Source organism: Pseudochaenichthys georgianus, chromosome 10 (genome assembly GCF_902827115.2).
Source record: "Pseudochaenichthys georgianus chromosome 10, fPseGeo1.2, whole genome shotgun sequence".
In the NCBI taxonomy this organism is placed as follows: domain Eukaryota; kingdom Metazoa; phylum Chordata; class Actinopteri; order Perciformes; family Channichthyidae; genus Pseudochaenichthys; species Pseudochaenichthys georgianus.
Window position 1 is genome coordinate 30346863 of NC_047512.1, and position 21802 is coordinate 30368664.

Consider the following 21802-nt stretch of genomic DNA (forward strand, 5'->3'; position numbering starts at 1 on the left):
GTATGTTTTTTTCCCAAAACTGTGTCCATATATATTTTGTACCATATATAAATTACACATATCTAGTCAAATAACCGTACATTTTTATATCATATTTTCAGACTGTATTGGAATGTTCTTCCTCTACCAAAAATGGTCACTACCGAGTACCGAAACATAGTAAATACACTGTAAAAAAGTATTATTTTAACCTGTTAAGATTGTTTTACCTTCCCTTCTCTAAATAGTATTTTAACAAATATTTCTTGAGGGTTTTCACAATTAAATTAATAAAAGTGAATTTCTAATCAAATTTCAAAATTCATAAAAATCATAATACAAACTTTCTTTGTAAAATGCATAATACTGATCATATTGATTCCAGAGTTGATGATTGTTGAAATTGAACATACAATATTAAACCAATCAGTATCATATCATTTTATTTGATAACTCAATATACTTTATTAACACATCCAGTGTTTCGGTAGTGACCACAGTATTTTGTTCTCAAGGTTGTATCATATTCCCTCAACCTTATTGCTTAATCTTAACTCATAACGTGCCTTATGTTGAAGTGTGAATGTTTGAAGCTACTGACCCAGAATCAGCACTTTAGTAACAGGCTGAAATAGAGGGGAATGAGGCTAGAATGCATGATCTGTTTGGTATATTGAGCAAAACACTTCATAGACATGGTTTTTTTATATATCTGAGACCTATAATATATGCCTAACAATAGTATAATAAGAGACCTTTAAAGTAACACACTGAGTTTCAGACTTTACAAAACATTTATTTCAAAATGGTGGGATTTACCTGCTTACCATTCCATTTTGTCAATTACCGAAATGTAACGAGGGGTTACGTATGTAACCCTTGTCATATAAGCACAGACGGAGCCCTCTACTGGACTCTATGGGTACTACCCTTTGATCATATAATGCAAGCATTCATCCACTGAGACTTCTATAACCGTAGCCGGCCCCGGGGCGGGCCTACCTGAATGCGTGCACAAGCCCACCATAACCATAAGGCCGCCACGCCTCCCGTTCCCGTCATCCTACACTTCTTTTCAGCCTGTGCTTATATAACAAGGCTTACAATACGTAACCCCTCGTTATATTTCTCACAGGCTCCGCCCTCTACTGGACTCTATGGGTACAGTGGGCGGAGCCTCGATGTATACACGCGCTGTCGTCCAACAACACCGTTCCATCTCACTGTCTCTGACCGACTTCCTGGTTAGCAGCCGCTGCGCCTCACTCACCTCTCCCTCGGTCGTAACCGTGGAGAAGTCGGGGCTGCGGCTGACAGAGCACACTCTGAAGCGCTTACCTCGCGAAAAGTGTGCCCGGAAAACAGTGCTGAGGGCTCTCCCCCTCAGCAGTAGTAGCTGTATCGAAGTTTCCAGGAGGGGCTGAAACTGCACTCATTTTCTGAATCAGGAGCATTGAGGGTGTTAGAACTGCAGGCATTTCTGGGTCAGTAGACACAGACACAAGGCGTCTTGTGTTGATGATCGCCATCACCTCTGCCATGAAAGTGCTCAGAACCTCATGTTAGAAGTACTGGTCCTGTCTGAAGCAACATTGCATCCAGAATGCGCCTGGCTACTCCGATGAGCCGCTCCCAGGAACCACCCATGTGGGAGGCATGAGGAGGGTTGAAAACCCAAGAGCATCCTTTCTCCTGGAGGTACTTCCTCATTAATGTGTCGTCTGTGTTAATCCTTAACTCTTTTGAAGCCCCGACGAAGTTAGTTCCTCTGTCAGAGCGCAGGAGCTTTGCTGGACCACGAACAGAGAAAAATCTTCTTAAGGCATTGATAAAATAAAAATAAAAAACTATGCCAGATGTGTAATATTTAATACAGCCAAACCATTTATTACAATGCAATCACAGAGCTTGAGAACTAATCACGGGGTTTGTCAAACAGAGCACATGGTGTAGTCCTAAACGATAGCTGGGGATTCTAGTGTAGTGTCTTCTGCCATCCTTTACTCCGAAAAAATATTTGTTTCTCCGAATCGAAGGGGAAAAATACAAAAGCATTGCACACAATTTAAACCAATCAATGTTGTGTAATTAACAAGGATAGTCTGGTGTTTTTGAGTCGATGAGTAGTGCAGATATCACAGTAAAATCAATCGACAGTAAGGAGAATACTTACTTCCGGGTGTACAATTCTCCGTTATCCAATGGGAATGGATGCTCACATTGCCTTTAAGGGCAGCCGACACAAACGAATGCCGTGCTTCCATGAGCGTCAAATCCCGCCGCAGATGGGAATACATTGCAATCAGTTAGCTATTTGCGTCCCTTTATGAAGCTAAAGGAGCCTAGGAGCGTCACAACTGCACGCCACGGGACCCTGACCAAACGTCGCTCCTGGACGATTATGGAGTGAGAGTGTGTTGGCAATGCACTCCCAGAGCCAGCCTGCCAGGCGTTTCTTGGACAGGGCTTTCCCGCTCACTCCGCCCCCGAAGCACACAAACAGCTGTTCAGTGTGTCTAAGGGCAGCCGTGCGCTCCACATAACATGCTAGCGCACGCACTTGGCAGAGAAGGTGCAATTTAGGCCCCGGCCCCACGAGGACGCATACGGCAAAACGCATAGGATTAAACGCAATCGCAAAAAAGTTTCCGTCCACACGCAATATTCACCGGATAGTGTCTGTCCACACACAAGACAGCTCCGTTTAGCTCCAACCGCTGAAGAAGCTGCAGTACATATTCAGGAGCCTGTACGTGGCGCTGTAACTTCCTCCACAAAAGCAGCGAATAAGCATGGTTGTCATGGTTGCCCTTCTGTTTATTCTCCGCGGTGGGGCCGAGGGAACCGGGCAGAGTTTGTCGCCAGTCAACAGGGGGGAAAATTAGCAAAATTAGGGACTAAATCTATGGCAGTCAGTAGGGGCTTGGACTGTGAGCCGGGTCGCCGGTTGAAGTCCCCGACCAGACCTACATTTGGAGTGTGGACTTCTAATTGGAGAGGTCCCAGTTCACCTCCTGCCCTGCCGTGGTGCCCTTGAGCAAGGCACCGGACATCCCCCTTCCCCCCTCACTCCCATTTCTCCCCGGGCGCTGTGCAATAGCTGCCCACTGCTCCTAGTACTAGACTCCTGGTACTAGGATGGGTTAAAAGCAGAGAACACATTTCACTGTGTGTGCTGTGTGCTCTAAAACAGAACTGTAAACAGATTTACTTTTTCTTTCAACATTTATTTGAACAGCAAGTGGAGGCAAAAGTGACTGCACCCAAAACAATAAACCTGCTAGCTAACTAGCCTAAACTCAGTAACAAAATGTGGGCAACACGTTCTTCTCCACAGCCGCGCGACCTCTGATTCAGACGTCACTTCCCCCTTTTCTATCCTACGGGTACAGCCGTACAGCCACTCCCCCTGAACCCCGTTTCCCTGCCAAACCCCCTATGCAAGCCCCTCCCTCTGAACCCAGGGCTCGCTACAATACTGTACTGTATACACAAACTATACAAAAACGTTACGCTTTGGAGCTTGTTTATCCATCTGTAAGCACCTGACAGCTAGGTCTCGCAGTCACTCACTCCTGATCATTCACTGCACAGTGACAGCTGCTACGGGCCTGATGTGTGAAATTGAAACTGATAGATAGAACAAAGGTAGCCTATCACCTGGGCTGGGCCGGAACACTTACAAATGTGGGCCGGTAGGATTTAGGCAAAAAAAAAAAGATTACAAAAAAATAATGTTTTTATTTATTTATTTCCGGCCCACCGGGGAAACTCCCGGTATTCCCAATGGCCAGTCCGCCCCTGCCAGTCAACGTGTATTAAAGTTTAAATCTTCCAGAACAAATTATAAAAGTGCTGGTCAAAGGTCTTCTTTGTTATTGATTGAGCTTTAAAACAAATGAATAACGACTCTATATATTATAATACAGCGACGTGCAGTAAGGGGAGGCAGAGCCTCACCTGTCATACTCCAATGTAACGGAAAAACAACTAAAGAAAAACTAAATAGTAATAATAATAAAATGTCTCCACTGATCTGTGTTGTAAATTTGATTTATGTATGATTCCAATAGCTTTTTATAGTCAAAAGCAGCACATTTGCCGAGCTCCGCTACAACTACGGGTAGCGATGAGAAGTGAGGCAGGGACGAGCTCTGCCTCTCGTAAACCCACAGTAACTTGCTGGAGTGCGGGCACTAATTTAACGCGGGCACTTATTTTGTGAGCGCGCTCAAGCCAGTTACTGTGTGGGGTAAGGTGAGGCACAGATGAGCTCTGCCTCACCTCAGAATGCGTCACCCCACAGAAACTGGCTGGAAAACGGGCCCTAAGCACATGCCTGTACCATCTCACTGTATGCCACCAATGTAATGTTTGTAGATCCATTTATTACATTTATCCTCGCCATCCATAGTCTCTAAATAACTTATTTCACGTATATGATATTTAGGCTCGCTGGTCTCATCATACAACGGCAATGAAAAAAGCACCAGGGGAGGCAGCCACAACCTCTGCCGCACTGAAGGGGGCGCAAGTGAGCCCACAGGTTCTTGTTGCTACTGTTATTCTACGCAGAGACGGTAGACGCTGCTGTGTCCCAATTCAGCGGCCGCATCCTCCTGAGGATGCATTCGAAGACCGCATACAAGGCTGTCCCAATTCAAAAAAAAGACAAGGCTCCTCCGAATGCAGCCCACAAATGCAGCGTCACTGCGGTTCTCTATAAGAGAACCGCAGTGACGCGTCCTAAAACCCGGATGTAAACTTCTTCCGGTTCCTTCGTCAAAAACTCAATGCAATTTCTCCATAGGATTTTGGAAAATAGCTCGAAATAAGGTCTGTGGTTGACACACATTTAAGAGAAGGATCACGTTTTGTTCAGCCGGATAATCTCCACATGTCTCTCCTACTTTTATAATTTTTTAATCATAAATCTAGTCGCCAAAAGCGAAATGCTAACGTTATGCTATAAACGAACTACAAGCCAGTACAGCAGCAGGGTCGCACGACTTCAACGTCACGCCAACTTAAGATCGTTTCAACTGACTTGCACTGAAACTGCACTTTGAACACTTTAAATATATTAACATTTTAAACTGTATACCCCGTTTATCTAGGCCCTTTTTGTTTTATGTATAGGCTACATGTCACACTGTGGGAAACGATATCTCTGGATGTATAACACATGTAGAATTTGTTTACAATAAAGCTGACTTTGACTTCCGCGTGCTTGCATATTTTAACAAAGCTTTTCATTTTAGCCACACTGAATTTAACTAGCAGTCATGGCTGTCAATGACCAGTCTGATATCGTTTTACAAAGATGACAAGAAGAGTGTAGATAGAGGAGAGAACCACTACAAGTCAGGACACGTAAAACAGTGCAGCCTAGATGAAGGTGTGCTTACCGGTGTTGTCAGGGCTAGCATGAGGGACAAGGTTTATAGTGTCGGTGAGTAGTTATAGCAAGAGTACCGTTAACCTAGAGTTAATTTATTCACATTAATTCCCATCAACAAATCCATTTTATGTGTCACATGAAATCTTTATTAGGCAAGGCAAGTTTATTTATATAGCACTTTTCAACACATGGCAATTCAAAGTGCTTTACAGAAAATGAAAGACATTAAGAAATGGCATTTAAAACCAGTCATTAAAAAGAAAAGCTAATAAAATAAACATTAAAAGAAAAATACATGGATAAAAGTTACAGTGCAGTTTAAGATGTGAATAGTTCAATTAAAAGCAGCGGCAAAAAGAAAAGTCTTCTTGCTGGATTTAAAAGTAGTAAGAGTTGCTGCGGACCTGCAGGTTTCTGGGAGTTTGTTCCAGATACTTGGAGCATAATAACTGAACGCTGCTTCTCCATGTTTAGTTCTGACTCTGGGGACAGAAAGCTGACCAGTCCCTGAAGACCTGAGAGATCTGGATGGTTCATAGTTTAGCAGGAGGTCAGAAATGTATTTTGGGCCTAAACCATTCAGTGCTTTATAAACCAGCAGCAGTATTTTGAAATCTATTCTTTGACACACAGGAAGCCAGTGTAAAGACTTCAGAACAGGAGTGATGTGATCCACTTTCTTAGTGTTAGTGAGGACTGCAGCTTCCTAATAGATGTTTTAGTGAGACCTGTGAAGACACTATTGCAGTAGTCCAGTCTACTGAAGATAACGGGACAAGTTTTTCCAAATCCTGCTGTGACATTAGTCTTTTAATCCTAGATATGTTCTTTAGGTGATAGTAGGCTGATTTAGTAACTGTTTTAATGTGACTGTTGAACCTCAGGTCAGAGTCCATGACTACACCTAGATTTCTGGCTTTATCTGTTGGTTTGAACATTGCAGACTGAAGCTCAGCGCTAACTTTTATACGTTCTGACTTGGCTCCAAAAACCATTACCTCAGTTTTATCTTTGTTTAATTGGAGAAAGTTCTGACACATCCAGTCATTGATTTGTTCAATGCACTTACTCAGTGTTTGAATTGGAGCATAGTCTCCTGGTGAAATTGTTACGTAAATGTGTGTGTCATCTGCATAGCTATGGTAACTTATTTTGTTGTTCTTCATTATCTGAGCCAGTGGTAGCATGTAGACGTTAAAGAGAAGAGGCCCCGAGATTACAAATATTACACACCAGAAAACACAGAAATATCCATGAAATAAACATACAGTAGGCTATAAACAATTAAAGGAAGGCATTACAAATGTAAATATATTTGAAATAATAAAACAATCCCACCACCACAGGTATCTACAGGAGAAGAGGGAATTCTCTCCACAAAATGTGAATGCCCACGTGGAGAATGGAGATGCAGTCATGCGGCTGCATTAGCCATCCACACTTTCAGCTGCACTGACACCCCCTGTCAGTGGAAGAAGCCAAAGGCAGCTAAACGTACGCATTCAGTGGAGGAGCTATTTCCTCCAACCAATAACTCATTCAACCCGCTGACAAGAGAGCCCACCTCCGGAGATCGTGACTGGCTGAGGGACAGACTCGGGGGCAGGTTCTCAGGAATGTCTTGGCTTCTCTCCCCCGAGCCAGAAGAGGAACACTACAGCTTGGAAACACTTACTGTTCCTGAAATTCTCAAATCTGTTGGGCATCAGGGACCTGAGGCAATTGTGGCAAGCATGGCATTGTCTGAGGAGCAACAGAGGGCAATTCAGGTGGCTACCACTGGTCAGCAAACCAACCCAAACCATTGGTTCAGGAAAGGAAGGTTGACTGCCAGCAACTTTGGAGCTGTCCTGAGGTCAAAGCGTGCGACTGCTTCCCTTAGTGCCAGGGTGCTAGGGCAACAACAGGCCCTTGGTGGTGTTTTGTCTGTACAGTGGGGGACTATGAATGAATGTGAGGGCGTCAGGGCATTCACCACTGCAACCCAGATGCAGGTCCATGAGTCAGGTTTGTGGCTCTCCCAATCAGGAGTGTTGGGGGCATCTCCAGATGGTCTGGAAGGGTCTCCCGCTGTGCTGGAGGTAAAGTGTCCCTACGGAGCCAGGGAAATGACAATTAGTGAAGCATTGCAAATCAAGGGCTTCTGTGTCAGTAAGGAGGGAGAAACATTCAGCCTGCGTGAGGAGCATCCTTACTGGCACCAAGTGCAAGGTCAGCTTCACCTCACTGCAAGAAAGAAGAAGAAATTAAGAAATTGTGAATCGTTTAATTTACATTTACTCGCCTTTGCAATGTTGTGGTTGTTAGAGTGTTACCCCCTAAACACACCAGGAGCGTCTGCGCCGCGTTACGTTGCGGCTGCGCCACGCTGCGACCTCCTCCTGCGACCTAACACACCAGGCGCGTTTCAAAACGTTGCGGAAGCGGAGCGTCGTGTGTGCAGCCTCGCAGTTCTTAATTAACTTTAAAACATTAATATGTAGTTGTTACCTTCCACTCCACAAACTGCAGCGACTAAAAACCAGGCCTTGTCTTTTCTGATGTTGTCCTTGTAAAAAGCATTGGTTACATCGTATACAATTGTGTGTTTCTCCACTTCCATTATGAACTCCTCGTCGTCCATTGTGCGTATCGTAGTGGAGGTGTTGTGATGAAGGAGGGGGGTCTGCTAAATTAGTATATACGCGGGATGGGCCTGGCCCGGATGCTCACCTTTCCACTTCCTGCGAGGGGGGGGGCTGCCTGTCCGACCTTACCTTACGGCTGCGCCGCGGCAAAAATAGGATTCATCCTAATTTTAGAGAAGCGCTGCGCCGAGCCGCTTCTGGGACGCGTCTGAGCCGTAACGCGGCACGTGTGGTGGAATAGCACCCATTGACTAGAGTGGCCGCGATCCTTACGACCGCCGCGGCGCGGCCGTAACGCGGCGCAGACGCTCCTGGTGCGTTTAGGGGGTTAGGCTTCCTGTCAGCTCGTCTGTTGGGAAGATATAAAATATTAGTTTCATGGAAGTCACATCGTCACATATAAGAGCATTAAGACATACAGTACATAGGCTAAAACAAAACATCTAAAGATATAACCTTGCACTTTGTCTCGTGAACATTTTCACTATTTTGACATTTTTATAGATCAAAATTGAACTAAAGAAATAAAGGTAGATTAATCCATATTGAAAATAGGTGTCAGCTGCTACACTAATTATAATAGTTATATTTCTTAATTAATTAAGATATTACTGTATTGATCCCAATTTGGGAAATGTTTGTGTTGCAGCAGCATAACAAGAAAAACAAAATATAAGTTATTATATATACAAAAGTATGTTAGGGATGGAATATTAAATTGAATATAAATGTAAAATGTACATGTGATGTTACGTCCAAGAGAAGCTATGGAGCAGAGAGTTCTCTGCCAGCCAGAGGTGATTTGTTATTAGTTCAATATGTCAAACTGATTTCCCTGACTACAATCTTTAGTTACATGGTGAAACGTTATGCTGCTTGTACTAATTAGACTTATCATATAAGCCACACAGGTTTTAATAGGATGTATTCATTATCTTTACTTATGTTGCGGTCTTTTCAGCAGTGCCATCTCTAAAACGGCGATACACTACCCATCATTTACATTTCACCGTGACATGGACAACAATGTAACGTCAGCTTACCTCATGGCACGAATCCAGACTCTCCTTTGGAAAACATTGGCCGGGAAACGATAGAACGAGCACGTTTCATGCGAAGACCTGTGGCTGCAACCCGGAGCAAAGCAACAAACCATTGCGTAGCTAACTAGTAGCGCTAGCTTTAGCTAATGTTAGCCAACGAAATGAACTGCCGAGTAAAATTGGAAAACACTGGTAATTAATTATTCTATAATTTATAAAACTACGGTGTTAAAAATGACCATTTCAAAAATAGAGATTCTAATGGTAAGATATAGATATACAGATACTAAAGAGACTACAGATAGGCTACTAAAGATAGGCAGGTACTTGCTTTCAAGCAGAACACAGGGGGAAACAAACTTAGCGGGAGTGTTTACGTGTGTAGGCGTAATGACGTACAACGGACTCGACCATTTCTGTAGTCCTATTCAGCCACTCGGTAACAACCATCGTTTTTCAGACACGTAAACTCTTCAAAAATCACCAGTGGGGTCACTGCTGATGTATCTACTGTCGTAGAACAAAACGTGATTTATCTCTTAAATTTGTGTCAACCACAGACCTTATTTCGAGCTATTTTCCAAAACCCTATGGAGAAAATACATTGCTTTTTTGACGAAGGAACCGGAAGTGCTAAAAATGCTAACTTACTTCCGGGTTTTAGGACGCGTCACTGCGGTTCTCTATTCCCAGATTTTGAGGATACATCTGATGTACACTCCGCGGTGTATCATATCCCAGGATGCAATGGGCGACGGTGACGAATGAATTATTTAAAAATAAAATGGCTTCTCACGGGACGGCAACGGCTGAAGCTTCGGCGGGAGCCGGATTTGTTTTTAAATGTAAGTATAGGGTTTCAACTCACCCAAATAGTAAACGACATGAAACAGTAAACCGATTTAACTGTTTTATTTAAATATACGGGCGATTGGAGATGTCTTCTTTGTATACATAAAAGAATATGAAGTGAAAATATTTCGACATGTTGTAAACCAGAACCATGGTTTTCATATTGTTGGGATTAATTATAAAGCTAATTTATTTATTTAACTGCTTTTGTTATACAAATCTTACTGCAAAAATGTTATTCATAATACTAGATGTTGTACTATTCTCTCTGTGATTAGGACGGTTTTGGAAGATAAGGGCCTGCAGGGAAGTGTAACGGCCCGTACACACTACAGGCGTCAAAAAAGGCTTCCAACGCCTCGCCCATTCATTTGAATGGGGTGACGTAGGATATTTTCAAAATTCGCCGAACTGCATTGTGGGTAGCATGGCAAGGCGTTGCAAGCCTCGCGAGCGTCTATCGGCGTCAAAAGTTCAACAATGTTCAACTTTTGAGGCTCGAGGCTTGCTCGAAGCTGGCGTCAGCCAATCAAATCCCGTTTTTGAATTCCCGTCATTACAAGCACTAGCCAATCAAACCGGGTGTATGCAGGTCTCGACTATTTTCCTTATGTCAGAAAATGGAGGACAAATTAATCATTTCCGTGGCAAATGTCCCAGTCTTGTATGACTGTACTCTGTTCACCTACCGGGACCTAAACCGGAGGAACCAGGCATGGCGGGAGGTGGCAGAGACAGTTGGTGAAACTGGTAGGTTTTCAACTGTTTGGAGAGTTTATATCCAGTTTACTTCGTTTTAGCATTGAACAGACAGCTAGTAATGTAGCATAATAACATATTGTGGTGACCACCTTCGATCGCCTCCGACTCCCATATCTCTCGGCACTACAATATCATATTAATAAAAAAATATTATAATAAGTATAAGCATAATATATAACATAACATATAATACATGCACAGCTATCAAGCATAGGCAGTATATTTAGCCAGCTAGTAATGTAGCATAACATATAATATATATTAATATATAATATAAGTATAAGCATAATATATAATATAATACATGCAGAGGGTGTCGTTTTTCTCATACTGAACAATCTGTGTTATTGTATTTGCTGTAAAGTGTCTCTACTGTAGGCTAATTTTATTATATGTACAGCACTTTGGCTCGACCAAAAATCGTTTATAAATGTGCTATATAAATAAAACTTGATTTGATTCACAGCTATCAAGCATAGACAGTATATTTAGCCAGCATGGAATGTAGCATACAAATAGCATTCATTAATGGAGGAATAATTTAGTAAATTAAAGAAATTCACTTTATTATTTATTAACTTTATTATTTCATTTCATTTCATTAGAGAACGTCTGCAAGAAAAGATGAAAGAAGTCTGCTGTCTGCTGTGACCAATTGCCCAGCCAACCCCACCAGTGGTGGAGGAGGACGAGGACTTTCAATTCTTCAAGAGCCTCTTGCCCACCATGAGGCAGATGACAAAGGCACAGAGGGCAAGAGTCCGCCTCGGGGTACACCAGCTCATTTTTTAGGTGGACCAGGACAACAATGTATAATTTTTTCACACATACTGATCCACATTACATTTTTTTTACACTCATCACACACACTTCACTCAAATTCACCAAATAAAACATTATTTCAAGTATGTTATGGCAATACTGTGTCTTCACTTGTTCATGTGGTTTGTCAGTTGCAACATACCAGAAGCTTCATGTATGTCGGTATATATAATGTGCTTTCTTCTGTAATTGTTCAGTGAAAACCTATAGAAATTATGAGTGGTTTATCAGTAAAAACAGGGCTGAAAGAAAAAGGTTGTTAGTCATATCATAATATAATAATATCAATTCAAGAAACATGTTTATTAGCAATGTTTGATTTTAAAATGGCTCATTTGGAACATTTGCTCTTTAAAGAAAATGGGTAGCTCTTAAAAGAGCTTTTGGTTTGGAGGACCCATGGTGACCCTCCACCACGTTCTGCTGCCATGGTACTACACCCTCCTCATTCAAATAGGAGCAGAAGGTCTCCCGCAGTTGAATGGATCGGCGTGTGGCATTGTTGGAGCCCATCATAGGTGCATCGCGCAGGGTTGGAGCTTCATCACTCGACTCTGCGACGACAGGTGTGCGTGATGACCTTCCTATTGTCTTCCTGCGGAGGACGTTGTGCAACACACAGGTGGCCTTCACACACAACTCTGTTACCTCCGGGCTGGTGGTGATGACACGCCGGAACATTCTCCACTGAGATGAGAGGATGCCAAACGCACATTCAACCACGAACCTGGCCGAGGCGGTAGTTGAACAGCCTCCTGTGAGCTGACGTCCAGGGAACGGACGCAGCAGGTTGTCCAGCAGCGGAAAAGCCTCATCCCCAACGAAGACACGGGGGAGAAGGCCCAGCCGCTCTGCTCCTGGGGTGAGGGTGTCAGGTGGTAGCTGCAGACTGCCACCTCTGAGGCTCTCTCCAAATGCAGAATTCCGCAGGCTCCCACCGTCGCTGCTCCTTCCAAAACCTCCGACATCCACTACCCTGAAGAGGTACTGGGCATCCACGACAGCCAGCAGTACCAAGGAGTGGGTGGACTTGTAGTTGAAGTACAGGGACCCAGAATGTGCCGGAGCCTGGATCACCACGTGCTTCCCATCAATGGCACCAACGCAATTTGGAAAGTTCCAGCGCTCCTGGAACCCAGCAGCGATGGCTCTCCAGTCCTCCGTCTGTGGTACCGGCATGGTCTCCTCGACCAGGGCAGTCCAGATGTCACCCGCAACCTCCTTCACGATGACAGCCACTGCTGCATGCCCGACCCGATAGCTGAACGCTATGGTCCTGTACGAGCCACCGGTTGCCAGGTACCTGAGAAAAAAGTAATATACAAGATTAAAAAAATAAAATAAGTTATACGCCACGCAGACACACACACCAACATACCACAGACACATACACACCAACATACCACACACACAATTACACCACAGGCAGACACACACACCACAGACACACAATTACACCACAGGCAGACACACACACACCAACATACCACAGACACACACCAACATACCACAGACACACAATTACACCACAGGCAGACACACACACATCACAGACACACACCAACATACCACAGACACACAATTACACCACAGGCAGACAATTACACCACAGGCAGACACACACACATCACAGACAGACACACACACACCGCAGACACACACACACATACACACCAACATACCACACACACAATTACACCACAGGCAGACACACACACCACAGACACACAATTACACCACAGGCAGACACACACACACACACCGCAGACACACACACAGACACACCAACATACCACAGACACACACCAACATACCACAGACACACAATTACACCACAGGCAGGCAGACACACACACATCACAGACACACACCAACATACCACAGACACACAATTACACCACAGGCAGACACACACACAATTACACCACAGGCAGACACACACATCACAGACAGACCACAGACACACACAATTACACCACAGGCAGACACACACACACACACACACACACACACACACACACACACACACACACACACACACACACACACACGAGCAATACTGCGTTTACCTAGCTATCTTAATTAATGTCATTCATCTGAACTAAATCACAGACTTCATTCATCCATTGCATGCATTCTCTCTCTTTATATACAGAGTCATATTAAAGAAGTAGAAATACACAAAACGTACCGTAGGCAGATGGCGAGTCGCAGATGTGCTGAAACAGTACACCATCCAGGCGGATCTCTTGGACAAGAACGTGGTATTCCCCCCGTTGCAGACGTTTTCTGAGTATCGGATGTACCCAACAGCGACGCACTATACGTGGCCTCCTGCGAGACATTGAATAAACCAACGCTACCGTTGCTACAAAACCGGCATCCATTTTGGCAATAGTGAAGAAGAGCCGGGCTTTTTTTTGCTATGCCGGGGGCGGGCGGGAGATTCCTGATTGGTTGTTGGTCGCCTTGGGCGCGAGAAAGCGCCAAGCCTCGGACACGCCCAGCTTCAAGCTTTTCTGACGCCTGTAGTGTGTACGGGCCGTAACTCCCCTGCAAGCTAAGAAGAAGTGGGACAATCTGAAAAAAAGATATAAAGTATGTGAGTTTTACAAGTTAATAAACACATTTGCTGACATTTGTTTATCTGCTGGTGTTTTTTTTTGTAATGCCATGATTGTTTTACTCTGCCTTTAGGATGGCAAATACCCAGGGTCAGGAGAGGGAGTCGGTGGGAAACCCACTGCTGCAACTTGGCCGTGGTTTGTCCAAATGGATGAGATATTAGGACAGAGGCCCTCTATCTGCCCGCCTGTCCTAATATCCTCTATTCCAGAGGACACGCCACGGCCAAGTTCAGCAGTGGGGGACCAAGAGGAGGACGAGGAAGAGGATCAGGTTGAGGCAGGGCCATCCCGGCCTAAAAGGAAAAGAAAGGAGGGGCTAATGGACCTCATCAGAGAGGATATGAAGCAGCAGAGGGAGGAGAACAGGGAGAACCTGAACAGGCTTTTTTCTCTCCTAGAAAAATTAGTTGATAAATAAATAAATAAATGTAATGAGCAATATGAAACTTATAATTTATTTGATGGAACAACATACAAATGAAACAACATACAAATAAAACAACATTTAAACTATATACACATTCAGGCTGAGCAGGGAGTCCCAGGTGGTGCTGCTGGACCTGGCTGCCACAATTAGGACCCTGGTGTGCTCTGATGGTGGATGGGGCATCATGCAGGGTGTCTCCAGAGCTGTTGGGGATGCTTCTCTCCACAGTACATCGGATTGTCCATTAGGGCTAGGGTTCGCAGGGCGGACGCAATCGACGGCTGCCATGTCACTAAGATGTTTTCAGCTGCAGATAAGAACAAAAGATGTATATAAATATTGCACACGGTTATTTGATCACAGCTCGTCAATTGTTTTACATACCTTTACACATAATCGTGGTCACCAGGAACCTCCGCCAGGGCAGACACCTCCGCAGACAGTTGGTCCCGCCAAGGAGCACCACTGACTGCCTCCAACACATTCTCCCCCTCATCCTCCGCTACATCCTCCACAGTGTCCTCTTCTGGGGCCATGATGTCGCCGGCCCCAATACAGATGTTGTGGAGGACGGCACATGCTGTTATGATCTGAAATTTAAAAATTGGCAGAAATATATAAATATATATATATATGTTATACCTCATGTTAGATCTACTCTTCAGTATTATCAAAATGTCCTAATGAGTGATTACTTACTTGAGGAAGGAAGGTGTGGTGCACCTCCAGCGCTTGCAGGAAGATACTCCTGAATCGTGTCTCCATCACCCCGAAGGCACGCTCGATGATGGAGCGTGCCCGGGAGTGATGGCTGTTGAAGCACTGGGGTCCCACACCTTGCAGCGGCCGTTTGTATGGAGTGATGAGGGGGAGTGGATGTTGGAGTCAGGGGTACCCCCCGTCTGCGAGGATAAAGTGCCCTGGAGGAGGGTAGAGTGCCTGCCGATAGAGTGGGCTGTGGCAGAGCACTCTAGAGTCATGGACTGACCCAGGCCAGCCCACGTACGTGTCGATGAAGCGGCCCTGATGGTCACAAACAGCCTGCAGCAAAATGGAGCTGAACAGTTTTCTGTTTCTATAGCCGTGACCATCAGGGCCGCTTGGTGGCACGATGCGGACATGGCAGCCGTCGATTGCTCCAGCAGCTTTTCTGAAGGCTCTGTGTCTGGCCAGCCCTGCGAACCCACGCGACACAACCTCCAGGTCTTCTGCTGTCCTGGGGAGGTGGATGACCTGGTGGCAAATGGCCACCACCTCCTCAGTCACTCTGTGGACAATCCGGTGTACCGTGGATCTAGGCATCCCAAAAACTCTGGAGACCACCCTGCATGATGCCCCACTTGCCAGCCAGAACAGGAACACCAGGGTCTCAATTGTGGCCCCCCATCCATGTCTCCTGTCCTGACCCAGGAGTTCCAGCAGCACCTTCAGGGACTCCCTGCTCAGCCTGAAATCAGGGCGTGTGTCCTGGTCATTAAAAAACCTGTCCAGGACAGGGACGCTTAAGTTGATCCTGCAATACAGGGGCCTTGGCTGGTAGAGGGAAAGGTTGAGAAAAAAGGGTTAAATAAGTTTTTGCATTTTTGTTCTTTGTTTATACATATATCTATTGACATGTTTATATATATATATATATATATATATATGTTTATTGATATATACACACAAAAATATATACATATATATATCAGGGTTTCCGTTAGCCGGTAATTACCGGTTTTTAGCTGGTAAAATTTATAAAAAACCGGTAAATTCAAAACCTGACGGTCAAATTGTCTGGTAATAATTAGGGAGGCTCCGATCGATCGGCCGCCGGTCATTATCGGCCGATATTCACTCTTAATAGTTTGATCGGTGCTCTCTATAAAGGCCGATCAGGAGAGCTGGATCTGATCGATATGGACATAAACGCGAGTGAAGTGTAACTGGACGCGAGAGAGAGAGATCAGATCAGCTGCTGAGTCTGACCGAGACACGCAGCTCTGCAGGATCACCTGAAGCCCCGCCCTCTGTTTAGCGGGCTGCAGGAGCTGCATGAGAAACTGACGTGCGAGGAGAGAGAGAGGGGAAAAGAGAGGATCCGTTTCTCCCGTGTTATTATTCAAATGTAATGTAAACTTCTGAATAATGTACGTTATCTACTACAAGTAGTTTGTTTGAATGTAATAATTATGTTGTTTGTTGTTTGTGGAATCATTTATTGAAAAATGAATCTGAATTTTTCGATCTGTTACGATTATAAACTGAAGCAATATAAAAATGAGCCCCGTGAACTGAGTTTTAAACTGAAGCATATCTGCTCATAGTCCGGTAATTACCTGCTAACGGAAACTCTGCTACACAACTCTTATTATTATTATTGAAATACGACCGGTAAGTTTCAAATTAGTCCGGTAAAATGAATTCTGCCCGGACATTTGACCGGCGAGAAAAAATCCTAGCGGAAACCCTGATATATATATATACATACTTATATATATATATATATATATCAGTGTGCGAAAAAGTACACGTCCCACCGTCCGGGACGTGTTATTTACAATATCGGACAAGTAGATCTTTCAATTGACTTGTCCGGCGGACAAGTGACGTTTTTCGCCCCGATGTATTGACAAATTATTGATACATTCAGTTTACAAAAGGCAGAACTCATTCGCAAATTGTCCGTGTCCGCCATTGTTCGTTTAGAAATGTTAGTTTCGGTTCTGCATGTCGATTCCTAAGGAAATGCATCTCGCCGCTTTCTGTACAGTTAGACGGGGGCTGGGCGGGGCGGGGCGGGGCGGAGCGGGAAGTGTAGCACAGTGGCCGGGTTGGGAAGCAACACTCGGTTCCGAGTAGGAACAAATAACAATTGTCCGGTCCCGGGATTAATAAGAGTTGTGAGGAGGGGAGGCGAGGCCGAGCCCCGCGGACCGCAGCTCTCTCTATGCTCCGTATCAGCTGATCGCTGCACGGTGCAGCTCAGCGCCTCTCTCTCTTTCTACACACAGCGGATCCGCTGCCTGTTTAACAGCCTCAACTTTGTCAAACTTTCTATGTTCTTTCTCTAACACGTAATGAAGGTTATTAAGCGTTTTAGCTCCTATGCTGTTAATATTGACCGCCATTTCCTTTATGAAGTGAAGCAGCCTCCCTGTCTGTCCTCGCGCTGTCCTCACATCCCCGGACCCCCAGACTCGGAGGAGCAGGATGTCAGTATTGTTTATGAAGCAGGGTATAGAAAGTACATTATTGAAATGCTATTTATACTATTTATTAACTTTTACAAACAGTGAGGGACTGGGCAGCTGCAGCAGGTGTATTGCAGGACATGTGTAAGCGTGCAAGCGTCTTTGAGTTGTAGAAAAGCGCTAGGCCTATAGGCTATAAATATAATAATAATAATAATAATAACTTTATTTGTATAGCACCTTTCATACAGGGGATTGCAGTTCAAAGTGCTTTACATCAGTACAAAATAAGACATAACATCAGTGTAAAACAAGCAGCAAGAGCATAAAGTGGGATAAAATAATTAAAAATAAAAACATGGGGAATAAAACATAGAGAAATAGTGCAATGTCAATCACAGAGAATAGTGCAGTATAATAGTGTAAGATCAGTAAAATGCTTTGGTAAAGAGATTAAGCCTTCCCTAATATTGTTGGGTAACGTGTTCCACAGTTTGGGGCGTAGTTTACAAAGGCTGCATCACCGATCTTCTTAGGACTCTTTCTGGTGACCTCTAGTAGACCTGCAGCTGATGATCGCAGAGTTCTGGCGGGTGTGTAGTTCATTAGAGAGTCAGCCATGTAGCTGGGTCCTTGTCCATTCAGAGCTTTGTATGTGAGGAGAAGCACCTTCAAATCAATTCTGAAGGTTACAGGAAGCCAGTGGAGAGTAGCCCTCCTTCCTTTTGGTATTCGTTAGTAGTCTAGCTGCAGAGTTTTGAATGAGCTGGAGTCTTTGTACATTCTCAAACTGCACCACTTAGAACTAACTAAACAATGCAGAGATTATTTTTATATAATTGTATTCAATAACCGTAAGAAATTAAACAGTATGAAGTGATTTGTAAATAGGAATACAGATTTGACTTAATGTTTTCAGAAATATATTTTTCTCCCAGTTTGTCATGGGACTTATTTTCACCCTCTCAAAGAACCGGAACCGAAAATAACCGGAATCGAAAAGCAGAACCGGAATCGTTAAAATACAAACGATACCCAAAACTTTTTCTCACACTGTATATACTCAAGCTATACTCAACCTGAAATAAAATGTGTATCAGTATTATGCTAATAACATTACTGTTAGCTAAAATACAGTACATACATATATTCTGTGTTTGTGTATAAATATATCTCTATAGACAGGGGTGGACTGGCCATCTGGCATACCGGGCATTTTCCCGGTGGGCCGACGTGCCTTTTGGGCCGACACGTCATTTCTTTTTTTTTCTGAAGTCCCGGCCCATAAGACGGGTATATTGGCCCTCTGTTTAAATGTTTTTAGTAATTGACACTGGGCCGGCCCAATCAAATCTTTAATCACCTCCCCCTTTGGGCCGCTCGGTGTGCATCATTAAATCACGCCCCCAGGAGGTGAGCCGGCCGTTGAAGCCAAACTTCCTTTTTTTTCGAGAAAAAAAAAAGTTCGAGTTAGAAATGGCGAAGGCGAAGGCCAAGCGAAAAGGGAGAGCAGAACAATTGCGGGCAAGAAAAAAGCAGGCCCTTCGTGCTGATGCTGCCGCTTGTGTCAAAATAACCGACATGTTTAGTACAGGTGCAGGTCCATCTTCTTCTAACCCGTGGCCGATATTGGTGGTGAGGAAGATGATGAGAGGGAGAGAGATCAGCGCGAGTGGGGAGAGCGAGGAGAACTGGCGGTAAGCAGAAGCTACGAAAATTAGGAAAATATTATTATTAAGGTTATGATACTCTGTAGTTCTGGAACCCATTAATATCCCTTTGATGAAGCACTAATAAGACACATATTATAAGAGAAACATTCGTTAGCCTCCAAGCTAGTAAGCTGGCTTTTTTAGGTTTTCCCTGGCAAGTTAAAATATAGCTTAATGGGACTCTGATAGTTGTCTCATTGAAAGTTAACCAACATTCATGAACCATTACTGGCAGCTGGCAGCTTGTTTTGTTTAGTGTATTTACTTATTTGGTTATAAGGGCAACAGTGGTCTTTTGGGACCTGAAGAAAATGTTTATAGTCAGCTTGTTGTGGTAGTTTTGATTGACAATATATAGAATGAATAATATAGAAATAGATAAAAAATGGAGGCACACATGTAGTTTGACCATTAACTGTGTGGTATTGTGTCAATGCCTATTTGTATGGACCTCTATCAGGGAATCCATTCATTCTGTATCATCGTGTTGAGCCAGGCAGCATCCCCAGAGGAGGAGAGTGAGGAGAGCAAAGAGCAGGAGGACATAGATTACTTTCCCCGCCCCGAGCCATCTATGTTACAGATGTTTTTACAACATACCAGAAATCCAGTTGTGCAGACGGTATTCACCTGTAAAGATGGCACCAGCAGAAAGTGGCGTCATATTGCAAGGGACGTCATATGTTGTTTTGTTTTGTATGTCTGGCATTTGGGAAGAGGACTGACACTGGCACATTTATAACTGGAATGTCAGATTGGACGCACGCACACCAGCGTACAGAGGAGCACAAAAAGAGCATTACACATTCAACCTGTGCTGAAGCTTTTTTCTTACGGTGCTCTAAAGCAGACATCGAAAGCATGTTTGCTGGCAGTCAGATGTCGGCTCATAGGGAACAAGTCCGAAAGAGACGTCAGGTTTTGGAGTGTGTGGTGGATGTGGTGAAAGTGCAGGCAGGTGGAGAATGAGGGAGCATATATGCTAGCTGACAACACCGTGGACCACGGTAACTTTTTGGAGCTCATCCTTTTATTAGGAAAGTATGATGTCTGGTTAAAAGAGCATCTGGATGATTGCGTAGAGAAGAGCAAGAAATTGCACCAATCCAGTGGAACAAAAGGTAGAGGGTCTCTCATCCCCCTACTCTCCAAAACTACTGTTAACTCCATGATAGAAACTGTTGGTAGTCTCATCAAAGAAAGTATCTCCAGTGATGTCCAGAAGGCCGGAATGTCTTCTGTTCAGCTGGACACAACACAAGACATAACTTCTCAGGATCAGTGTTCAGTAATCTTAAAATATGTCAATGAGACTGTGCAAGAGAGGCTTGTGGCTTTAGTGAAGTGCCACGCATCCCCCGGACAATACTTCAAGCATCTGAAACTGGACAAGGGCATGTGTGTATAGGTAATGCAACGGATGGAGCATCCAATATGAAAGGCCGGTACAGAGGATTTTCTGCACTGATGACCTCCCAGTCACCCACTCATGTCCATGTGTGGTGCTATGCTCATGTTCTTAATCTTGTCCTGGCTGAAACTACCCAAAATGTCATCGAATGTGGAACACTTTTCAACCTAATCAATGACATAGCAGTGTTTATCAGGGAGTCATATCAGAGCGTCAATCTGTGGGAGAAACAAGCCCAGGAAAAGATGCCGTCGACTCATCCTGTAGACTCATCTGGTCCTATCTCTATCTTGTTGTCATAGAAAGGGGAGGCAGGGCACTATAGGGTCCCCCCCCCTTAAATTAACTAGAAGTCATCATTTAAGGGGTTATTTTTAAAACTTTTCTTCTGGGGGGTGGGCATACCCCCCCAGACATTACATTACATTGCATTTAGCTGAGGATTTTATCCAAAGCGACTTACAATAAGTGCGTTCCACCAGGAAGACACAACCTTGAAGAAAACAGAATCATAAAGTACATCAGGTTTCATAGAGCCAAACATTTCAAGTGCTACTCAACTGGCTTTAGATAAGCCAGTCCTTTAGTATATAAGTGCTTTGTTAACAATTCTATCGCTCGAAGTGGAGTCGAAAGAGATGAGTTTTCAGTCTGGAAGATGTGTAAGCTTTCTGCTGTCCTGATTTCAATGGGGAGCTCATTCCACCATTTTGGAGCCAGGATAGCAAACCCACGTGTTTTTGCTGATGGGAACTTGGTTTGGCCTACCTGCCTGTCAGCCTTCCATCTGTGCACAAACTTATCTCGTGCCCTCATTGGTCATGTGCGCGTTCGTGTGTGGTGGAGGAGTGGCTCTGTAAGGAAGTCTGAAGTTGGTGCATCATGGCATGTGGCTCATTAAAAAATAAGTACAGCTATTGTCTCCCTCTTGTATAACTGGTGCCCCACCTGCAGCAGGTAATGCAG

General features: G+C 44.2%; 1 long non-coding RNA gene across 1 annotated transcript; it reads left to right on the top strand.

The window, feature by feature from the left end:
- The first annotated feature begins 10495 nt into the window (after positions 1-10495).
- On the top strand, positions 10496-11572 carry LOC139434619 (uncharacterized). Its single transcript, XR_011643952.1, has 2 exons — positions 10496-10652; positions 11270-11572. It is a non-coding gene; the product is annotated as an uncharacterized lncRNA (long non-coding RNA).
- The last annotated feature ends 10230 nt before the right edge of the window (positions 11573-21802 follow it).